The 8,320-nt window shown below is 36.0% G+C and overlaps 1 long non-coding RNA gene across 1 annotated transcript; it reads left to right on the forward strand.

Moving 5' to 3' along the window:
• The first annotated feature begins 5,135 nt into the window (after positions 1-5,135).
• LOC147477936 (uncharacterized) lies at positions 5,136-5,908 on the forward strand. Its single transcript, XR_015208677.1, has 2 exons — positions 5,136-5,570; positions 5,689-5,908. It is a non-coding gene; the product is annotated as an uncharacterized LOC147477936 (long non-coding RNA).
• The last annotated feature ends 2,412 nt before the right edge of the window (positions 5,909-8,320 follow it).

Raw genomic sequence — 8,320 nt, forward strand, 5'->3', positions numbered from 1 at the left:
AAAGGTGGTCAATTTATTCTTATCAGGCAATCGAAAGTTGATAATTTGAGGAATAGAGGAATGAGCATCCCAAATAGGTGTGTGATGTGTCTGGAGGCCAAGAAGAATCCATCTGGCATCTTTTCATGTCTTGCCCAGTCACTTGATCAATTTGGAACAATCTATTATCCACCACCCTAGGTTGGTAAACTCTATACAGTCGGTTGAGGTAATTAGTCAAGTTTTCTCAAAATGGTCGATACTTCGTACTAGAGGACTTGGAGAACACATATGGGCAATCCTTCCCTACACCATTGTATGGTCAATATAGTGTGTTCAAATGAAATCATTTTCAGTAAACGGACACTTTGCATCAACAAGGTGATTAATAGGATCAAGAGAAGTGTTTGTGTATGGTTTTGCATGAAAGAAAACCCATTTTGCAGTTTTGCCGAGATCACTACTTTTCGGACTTGGTTTTCAACTGGACAAGAAACATCGACAACCAGTGGTAATGTGTCTTTTTTGTAGTGGTGTATATATAATTTGTGAGGGCTCTCCTCACACTATCTTTCACTGACATGGAGAGCCAGTACCAAATTGCATGTAACACAATCCTATTTTACCTTATATATAATATAACATTTTTCTTGATAAAAAAAAAAAATAAAAAAAAAAATAATAATAATAATAATAATCTCTATGATGCAAGATAAAAGAAAAAGATATTTCTGGTTCTTTTGAGTCGTTTCACATTCATAGTAAAAAGTTTCAACTAAAAACAACATAAAAAGTGTAGATCTGTTATTTTATTCTTTTATGTAAACTTCTATTTAAATCAAACGTTTCATCACAATGTATGTATTTCTTGCACTAACTATTACAGTCGTGTTAGTTAGATTACCTAGATATGCATCTCCTCTTCAATTCTTGAAATGTGCAACTCTCTAGTTGCCTTGCTTTATAATAAGCAGGACACAAAGCCCATAGATATTAATCAAAACAATATTTTACCTCTGACTTTTATCAACCTCTCATCATATGATATATTTGTTACATAAATACCACTGCATGACCCAATCCAACCAACTGGTCTAGATCACATTTAATTGATTGATATCTTCAGTTGCGGGTCAATTTCCGATTATGACAGTTTTGAAGAGATAAATGTTTTTGTATTTGTGGAACACTGGCGCTCGAAAGGTTCTCTAAAAATTTCTCACTTACTTGGTCTCATTTGAAAATTCTCAGTCCATGAGCTAACTTTTCCTAAAGCCTTGATTCAAGCCAAGTATTCTTGATGTGATGCAAACGGATAAATGCACTTATCCAGTGTCCCCTTTAGGGATAGGATAGAGTCCCATACTTATCCAAAATGGAGTTAAGGATAAAGTCTTATACTTATCTAATGTAGGCTAGGATAGAGTCCTAACCTATCCCCACAATATACGATGGTTATCCTTGCTCTACATGGTTTATCCTTATCTTGATGAAGCGTTTATCCATATATCAAGTCTTATCGATATTATTTCCAACAATTGCAATGGCTGGTGTCAGATGATTTTGTCAGATGATTTTTGTGCAGGTAGCAAGCATGAGTCAATAATAAAAAGTGTAATGAATCGTTTTATACCATGAACCTTCTATTGCTTTTTTTGGCTTACATGAATGCAAAAACTTCAGAAAATTCAGGTTGCCTTTCATCTTTAGGCAAAAATGACTTGGAAACAAATATTTACGGTCGAACTATATCTACTAATTCAACAATTTCTTTTACAACTGGTTTCAAACTGTAGTGAGTAAATTGTGTCGAGAAAATACATCAAATTAACGTGTACGTACAGTTGAGAGAGTTTTCAATTGCTTCTTTATGATATCGACCTTAAGTTGTGTTGTCGATAAAATGTCTATTTTTATTTCCCAAAGAGCCCTCTGTGGCGATTGAAATATTCCTCGCTCACTGTTGTCCAAGCCCTTCCTTGTTCTTACTGATTCAAGGGTTTTTATTTGAAAGAGACATAGGGACTTGGGACTTCAAAGGAATCTGCCCGACTTTGATCTAGCAACCAGTCAATAATTCTATGATGCAAGTTAAAGGGAAAAAAATAAAAATAAAATCTGATTCTCAAGTCTGTCATATTAATAGAAAAAGTTTCACCTTGACACTACATAAAAATCTAAAGTCTAATTTTGTTTTGTTCTTTGCAATCACCAAACAAAATGGAAAAAAATGTATCATCACAGTATATGTATTATTATTTCTTGTGCACTAAATATTTAAGTGACTTGGAAACAAAGTTTACAGTGATCGAGCTATACACTAATTTATGCCATATTGCCATGTACTCATTTTTTCCCAAAATGCTTCCAAATGTTAATATATAAATTGCATCGAAAAGATCATTAGGTTAGTGGATGCATTAAATTAACATGTTTTCATATTTATTAACTGTACAGTAATAAGCTAATCTTCTTTTAATATGCTGCATCACCTCTAGCTATCTACACGATTCCTACTACTAAAGAAAAAAAAACAAAAAAATCAATTTTGAACCATCATAGTCTTTTTAGTCGTATATTCAATTTTTGAACCTCGGGAATAGTCTGCAACGCCGATGCCGTGAATGGTATCAATTGCTGGTTAATCAGTTCAACTAAGTCTTGTTCAACCAGTAAGCCTTGTTTTTGGGCTCTTCCTAGTACCCAATCAATTGTTTGTTTTGTGATCTTGACCTTAATTAGTGTTTTGATAAAAGTCTCTTTCATCTCCCAATAGAGACCTCTCCTTAGCGGGACTCCAGAGACAATCAGAGGCCTGGAGGTAAAGTTCAAATATCAATGGATCGCGAGAAATTTTTTGTTTAAAGAACGCAAAAGAAATGTTGGAAAAAGGTGAGGAAAACAAATAGTTATCTAAAAAGTTATTTCATAGTCTCCAATGTAAGTTATCTAACCCTTAAATTGGGACTGAATTATATTGGGACTTCTTGGGCTCGCAGGCCTAAAAGCATTACCTATTTTTTTTTTTTTTTTGAAAAGTAAGGCTGGGGGTTAAGGTATACCCCACGTATTATTGCAAAGGTTAAACCTTACAAGCTAAAGCCTCCCTAAGAGTTAGATCATTGAAGGAGGAGCACAAAGAGACTCTATGTCGGCCAAGGCTTCAAACCTAGCATACATAAGATAACATATTAGTCATCCTACAATTGAACTTAAGAAAGTAGAGATGATAATCCTACTTTTCTAGTCATGATTTCTTTAACAATCTTAGAATGATCCTTTTTAAGATGAGTGCGTGCTCTCATAGTTGCAAAAAGAAAACCAAGCCTGTGCCACCGTATAAGTAAGTCCCAAAAGTATCATCCCAAAAAACTCTTTGGTGTAGTCTTCAAGATTTCTCATCTTCTTGTTTTTCATTAAGCGACTTTACGCTTCTTCATCATGGCGTGCAAATGGGCTATTTCTCTGAAGAGCTCTTGGATCCTTTTTATGCTTCTTTTTGGCTTCCACGGTAGTCCATTGATTTTGATCCTTAGAAATTTGAGCTCTTATGCAAACCAATTGTTGGAGACTCTTTACGTAGCGACATCAGTAAAAAACTTCGGTCTCATTCTCACGAGAGATCGTCATCTTCATCTTCATATCCGACAACTAGCCCTTCATACATGTTTAGTTCTCTACTACTTGGCGGTTGGTTAATCGGAATAACTTCAGGTGATGACTTTGTGTTGGTGTAACCGTATTACTCTTATCTCTACGGTTATTTGAAGCTCCTCTTTTGCGATTGAGGAGTATCCATAGTTTCACCAATCCCATTTACTATAGGAGTTGTTCTCTCGGCGGAACCGTAAAGTGCTAATTGAAGTCGATGGAAGGATCGGCTCGATTATCATGTCCACTGAGTATTGAGCTCTTCAACCCTTTGTTCCCATTCCCACGAGCACCACTACTTTCGGCGGGATTTTTTCCTAACGGTGGAAGGACCCACAAACTATTAGTGCTTGACTGCCGCAAGAGGAGTTGACATCGCGGTAACATTCTCTGTAATGATGCGGACCACCACTTGAAGGCGGTGACCATTCCTTGTTGTTGTTTTAGAGCACCGGCATTACTACTTTGACCATTTACATTTCTTCACCGGAATCAAGTATTAACTTCTGATTGCTATTGCATTTGTTTGTCTTGTGTCCAAACTTCATCAATTCGGCGGGGAAGAAGGTTTCCATGGATACTTTCGACACCAATGCTCATTTCCCTCTCACCACCTCAATACTAACAGATTTTGGGTAGTGAAAGAGTAATGGAATCTCAACACATACCCTGCAAGCGATAGTCTCTGCTTTTTAGTGGTGGCTTCATCCATACACATGGGTTTTAGCTACCAAACTTGCAAGAAAAGGCAGGTCCATTTTTAGTCCCATGACTTCTCTTTGAACATTAGACATCTTAATCCGTACTAGAGCAGTAGAGATTTTGTTTCTCATCCTTTCAGCCTCAACATTCCAAAGATGCGATAATGAAAATTCTTCCGACAATAAAGATTGGCCCCACTTCAGAGCCATCTTCCTATCCTCATCAGCGGTAAAGGTAAAATAAAACAAGTCCCTATCGTAGTTAGCTCCGTTCAAACCTTCCATTTCCAAGCTTTCTCAAGTGAAGCTTTCCGCGTAGGAAAAACTAGTCTTTTTTCTAGAAAATACCCTACCAAAGTATCTTTCCACTCTTCAACGCCCTCATTAATGAGGTCTTGAGGTACTGACTACTCCATCGGTAAGTTCAGGTGTATAAATTCTCAAAGGTGTAGTATTTTAGAAATACAAAGAATTACTAAAAAGAGGCTCCATGACATAGGTTGTCTTGAAATGGGTTGAGAGGTAGAATCCCCATGATCAAGCGGAATATTGGAAGAGAAAATTGGATCTTCTTCAACCCGCGGTCTTGAGAGATACCATAAAAGGAAAAAAAAAGAAGAGGCGAAGAAGAAAAAATACGAGTTTCTTACCTACTAACTTTTGCTAGAAAAGGAAACTTTTAGAGCAATTGGATCACAGGTTGCAAGATATCCTATCTAACAGCTAGTCGCCTTAGAATAAGCCTCAAAGAGTGACCCCATGGATATCTTTAGGCAGGGGGTAGGCGGTCGGCTGACGAGGATTGGAAAAAATAGTATCAAAATCTAGGATTTTGCCAAGAAGAAAAAAAGGGGAAAAAAAGAAGAATAAACACCACATTTGAGAACAATTATAGACTCCAATCTTGACTCTAAGGCCTGACCCCTTTCTAGTTGCGCATCTTCCATTCTTCCCTTAGTCTCTTCTTTTCTCATCTTGTTTCATGTATTTTTTGGGTTTTTACGTGTTGAGGAAAAGGAGAAGTGAGATAATTTGTGAAAAATGTATCACTGTGGAATGTTATGATTGGTTTGACCGTGTGCACACCCCCACGTGGCTAATGTTTGAAAGCATTTACCCTCTTGACTCTACACAAGTTTTCCCCACGTGGCTAATGTTTGAAAGCATTTACACTCTTGACTCTACACAAGTTTTCCCCATGTGTGACCATTATTGATGTTGACCCATAAAAATGAGCTGGTGCGTGGTATATTTTTTTTTAACACTTGTTTGAATTGTTTCTCTTCATTAATATTTTTCTCTTACGACATTTTTCGATATTAACTCTTTCCCTCTTATGTTTTTTCTATGTAAATAGAAGCTACACGTGGAAGGAGTTTTGTCATTACGGAACAAAAGAATGCTAGATATCTAATTTATTTTGTTAATTGCTGATTGTACAAGAAAATAAAAGAAATAAAGAAATGGCAATGTTATATTCATTTTTTTGGTCAAATTGTGTTGATATATCTCAAAGGCGCCAATATTTTCGCGTTACAGATAAATAAAAATAAATTGTACATAAAAATTTAAATTGATCCATTTCTTCATTTTATTTAGCCTTTTCATTTTAGTAACTTTGATATCAAGTCTTGCATTTTTGTTCTTGGGTTCTTCAACAATTTCATTTTCACCCAATTGAAATATCTACACTTTCATATCAAATCTTTTTTGCCACGTATCAAATAACACGGAAAAAAAAAAAAGATATGAATGCATCATAAAATATATGTTTAAAAAAATGTTCAATGGTGTGTAACTGACCAAATAGGACAAGTTCACGTGTCAAAAATGCACAAAATCTTTTTTAAGAAGTCTATAAACTTTCATTTCTTCATTTTTCATATATACATATATGTTTACACTATTATATATAATTAAATAAATAAATAAATAAAACCGCTACCGCTTTAGCTGGCTTTAGTCAGGCACCGTCTAAAGCCCTAAAGCTCCCCCAATCACCTTTGATTACCCTAGCATTTTTTAGAACATTGGCTGTTGTACAAGCCCTTCTTCTTACTTATATAAGAGAAGCCCATTGCCCAATCTTCCCCTGCCCACTTGTTGAAGGTTCATATATACCACCAAGGCAGATTGTACAACCCGTTCCCTTCTCCTAAAATTTTCGGGGAGGCTTGTGTTTTATGGAGAAAAGATTATAACTACATAGAATTTTATTTGAAATAAACAATATGCTATATGCCAGATTTTGATCTAGCTAGCAATCGATAATAATCAAGCGAAAGGTGGTCAATTTATTCTTATCAGGCAATCGAAAGTTGATAATTTGAGGAATAGAGGAATGAGCATCCCAAATAGGTGTGTGATGTGTCTAGGCCAAAGAAGAATCCATCTGGCATCTTTTCATGTCTTGCCCGATCCTTGATCAATTTGGAACAATCTATTATCCAGCCACCCTAGGTTGGTAAACTCTATCTGATCGGTTGAGGTAATTAGTCAAGTTTTCTCAAAATGGTCGATGCTTAGGTACTAGAGGACTTGGAGAACACATATGGGCAATCCTTCCCTACACCATTGTATGGTCAATATAGTGTATTGAAATGAAATCATTTTCAGAAGCGGGACACTTTGCATCAACAAGGTGATTAATAGGATCAAGAGAAGTGTTTGTGTATATGGTTTTGCATGAAAGAAAACCCATTTGCAGTTGCGAGATCACTACTTTTTAGGACTTGGTTTTCAACTGGACAAGAAACATCGACAACCAGTGGTAATGTGTCTTTTGTAGTGGTGTATATATAATTTGTGAGGCTCTCACTCACACTATCTTTCACTGACATGGAGAGCGATTACCAAATTGCATGTAACACAATCCTATTTTACCTTATATATAATATAACATTTTTTCTTGATAAAAATAAAAAATAATAAATATAATAATAATAATAATAATAATCTCTATGATGCAAGATAAAAAAGGAAAAGAAAAGATATTTACGGTTCTTTTGAGTCGTTTCACATTCATAGTAAAAAGTTTCACCTAAAAACAACATAAAAGTGTAGATCTGTTATTTTATTCTTGCAATAACCAAACTTCTATTTAAATCAAACGTTTCATCACAATGTATGTATTTCTTGTTGGTATACGGTTACCCACAGTTACCAAATTCATATTGGTTTTAGTTTTGGTTTCCTATTCTAAGATCGTGTTTGGCTAGGGATGTGAAGTACCTTGTTCTCAATGAGACTTCGGCCAAGGAAATCTGGAGAATCCTTGAAGAGAAGTACTTAGATAAGATAATAGAAGGTCGTGTCTTTATGAAATCAAAGTTGTATGATATGAGAAAGAAAGAAGGTATTTCATTGTCCCAGTATATGAACGAGTTTAACAAGTTACTTACCGACTTGTTGAACATTGAAGAAAAAGAAAGGATGAAGACAAAGCTTTCCATTTGTTGAGATCTCTTCCCGAGGAGGATATGGGCATATAAAACCACCATTATGTTGGGAAGAAAGCTTTGAACTATTCTCGAGGTCGCGGTCTGCGTTGACAAGTTGGGATATGATGAACAACAATGAAAAGGAGTCAAGAGAGTCGACGAGCCTTTGCTTTTGTGGTAAGAGGAGGTCTAATGACCGCCCAAACTCTGGTGGTGGAAGAAGTAAATCTCGTTCAAGTCGAGAGAGGCGAAATCTAGCCCGTGATGAGTGTGCTTTTGTCATGAGGTTGGACATTGGAAGAAGGACAAGAAGTTGAAACACAAGCAGAAGATCTTGGCGGCGAGCTTGATCTAATGTCAACATTGCTCGGAGGTAATGATTACGATAGTTCAAATTTCTCTTTTCTGTTACATCGAAAGTATTTGTTTCATTGATTCCAATCATTGGATTTTGGATCTGGGTGCTACCTATCATGTTTGTCCCATAAGGGAGTGATTTACAAGTTTCAAGGAGCTTGAAAGTGGTGATGTGTTGATGGGGAATGATCA

This window comes from Coptis chinensis, chromosome 9 (assembly GCF_015680905.1).
Source record: "Coptis chinensis isolate HL-2020 chromosome 9, ASM1568090v1, whole genome shotgun sequence".
NCBI classification, from domain to species: Eukaryota; Viridiplantae; Streptophyta; class Magnoliopsida; order Ranunculales; family Ranunculaceae; genus Coptis; species Coptis chinensis.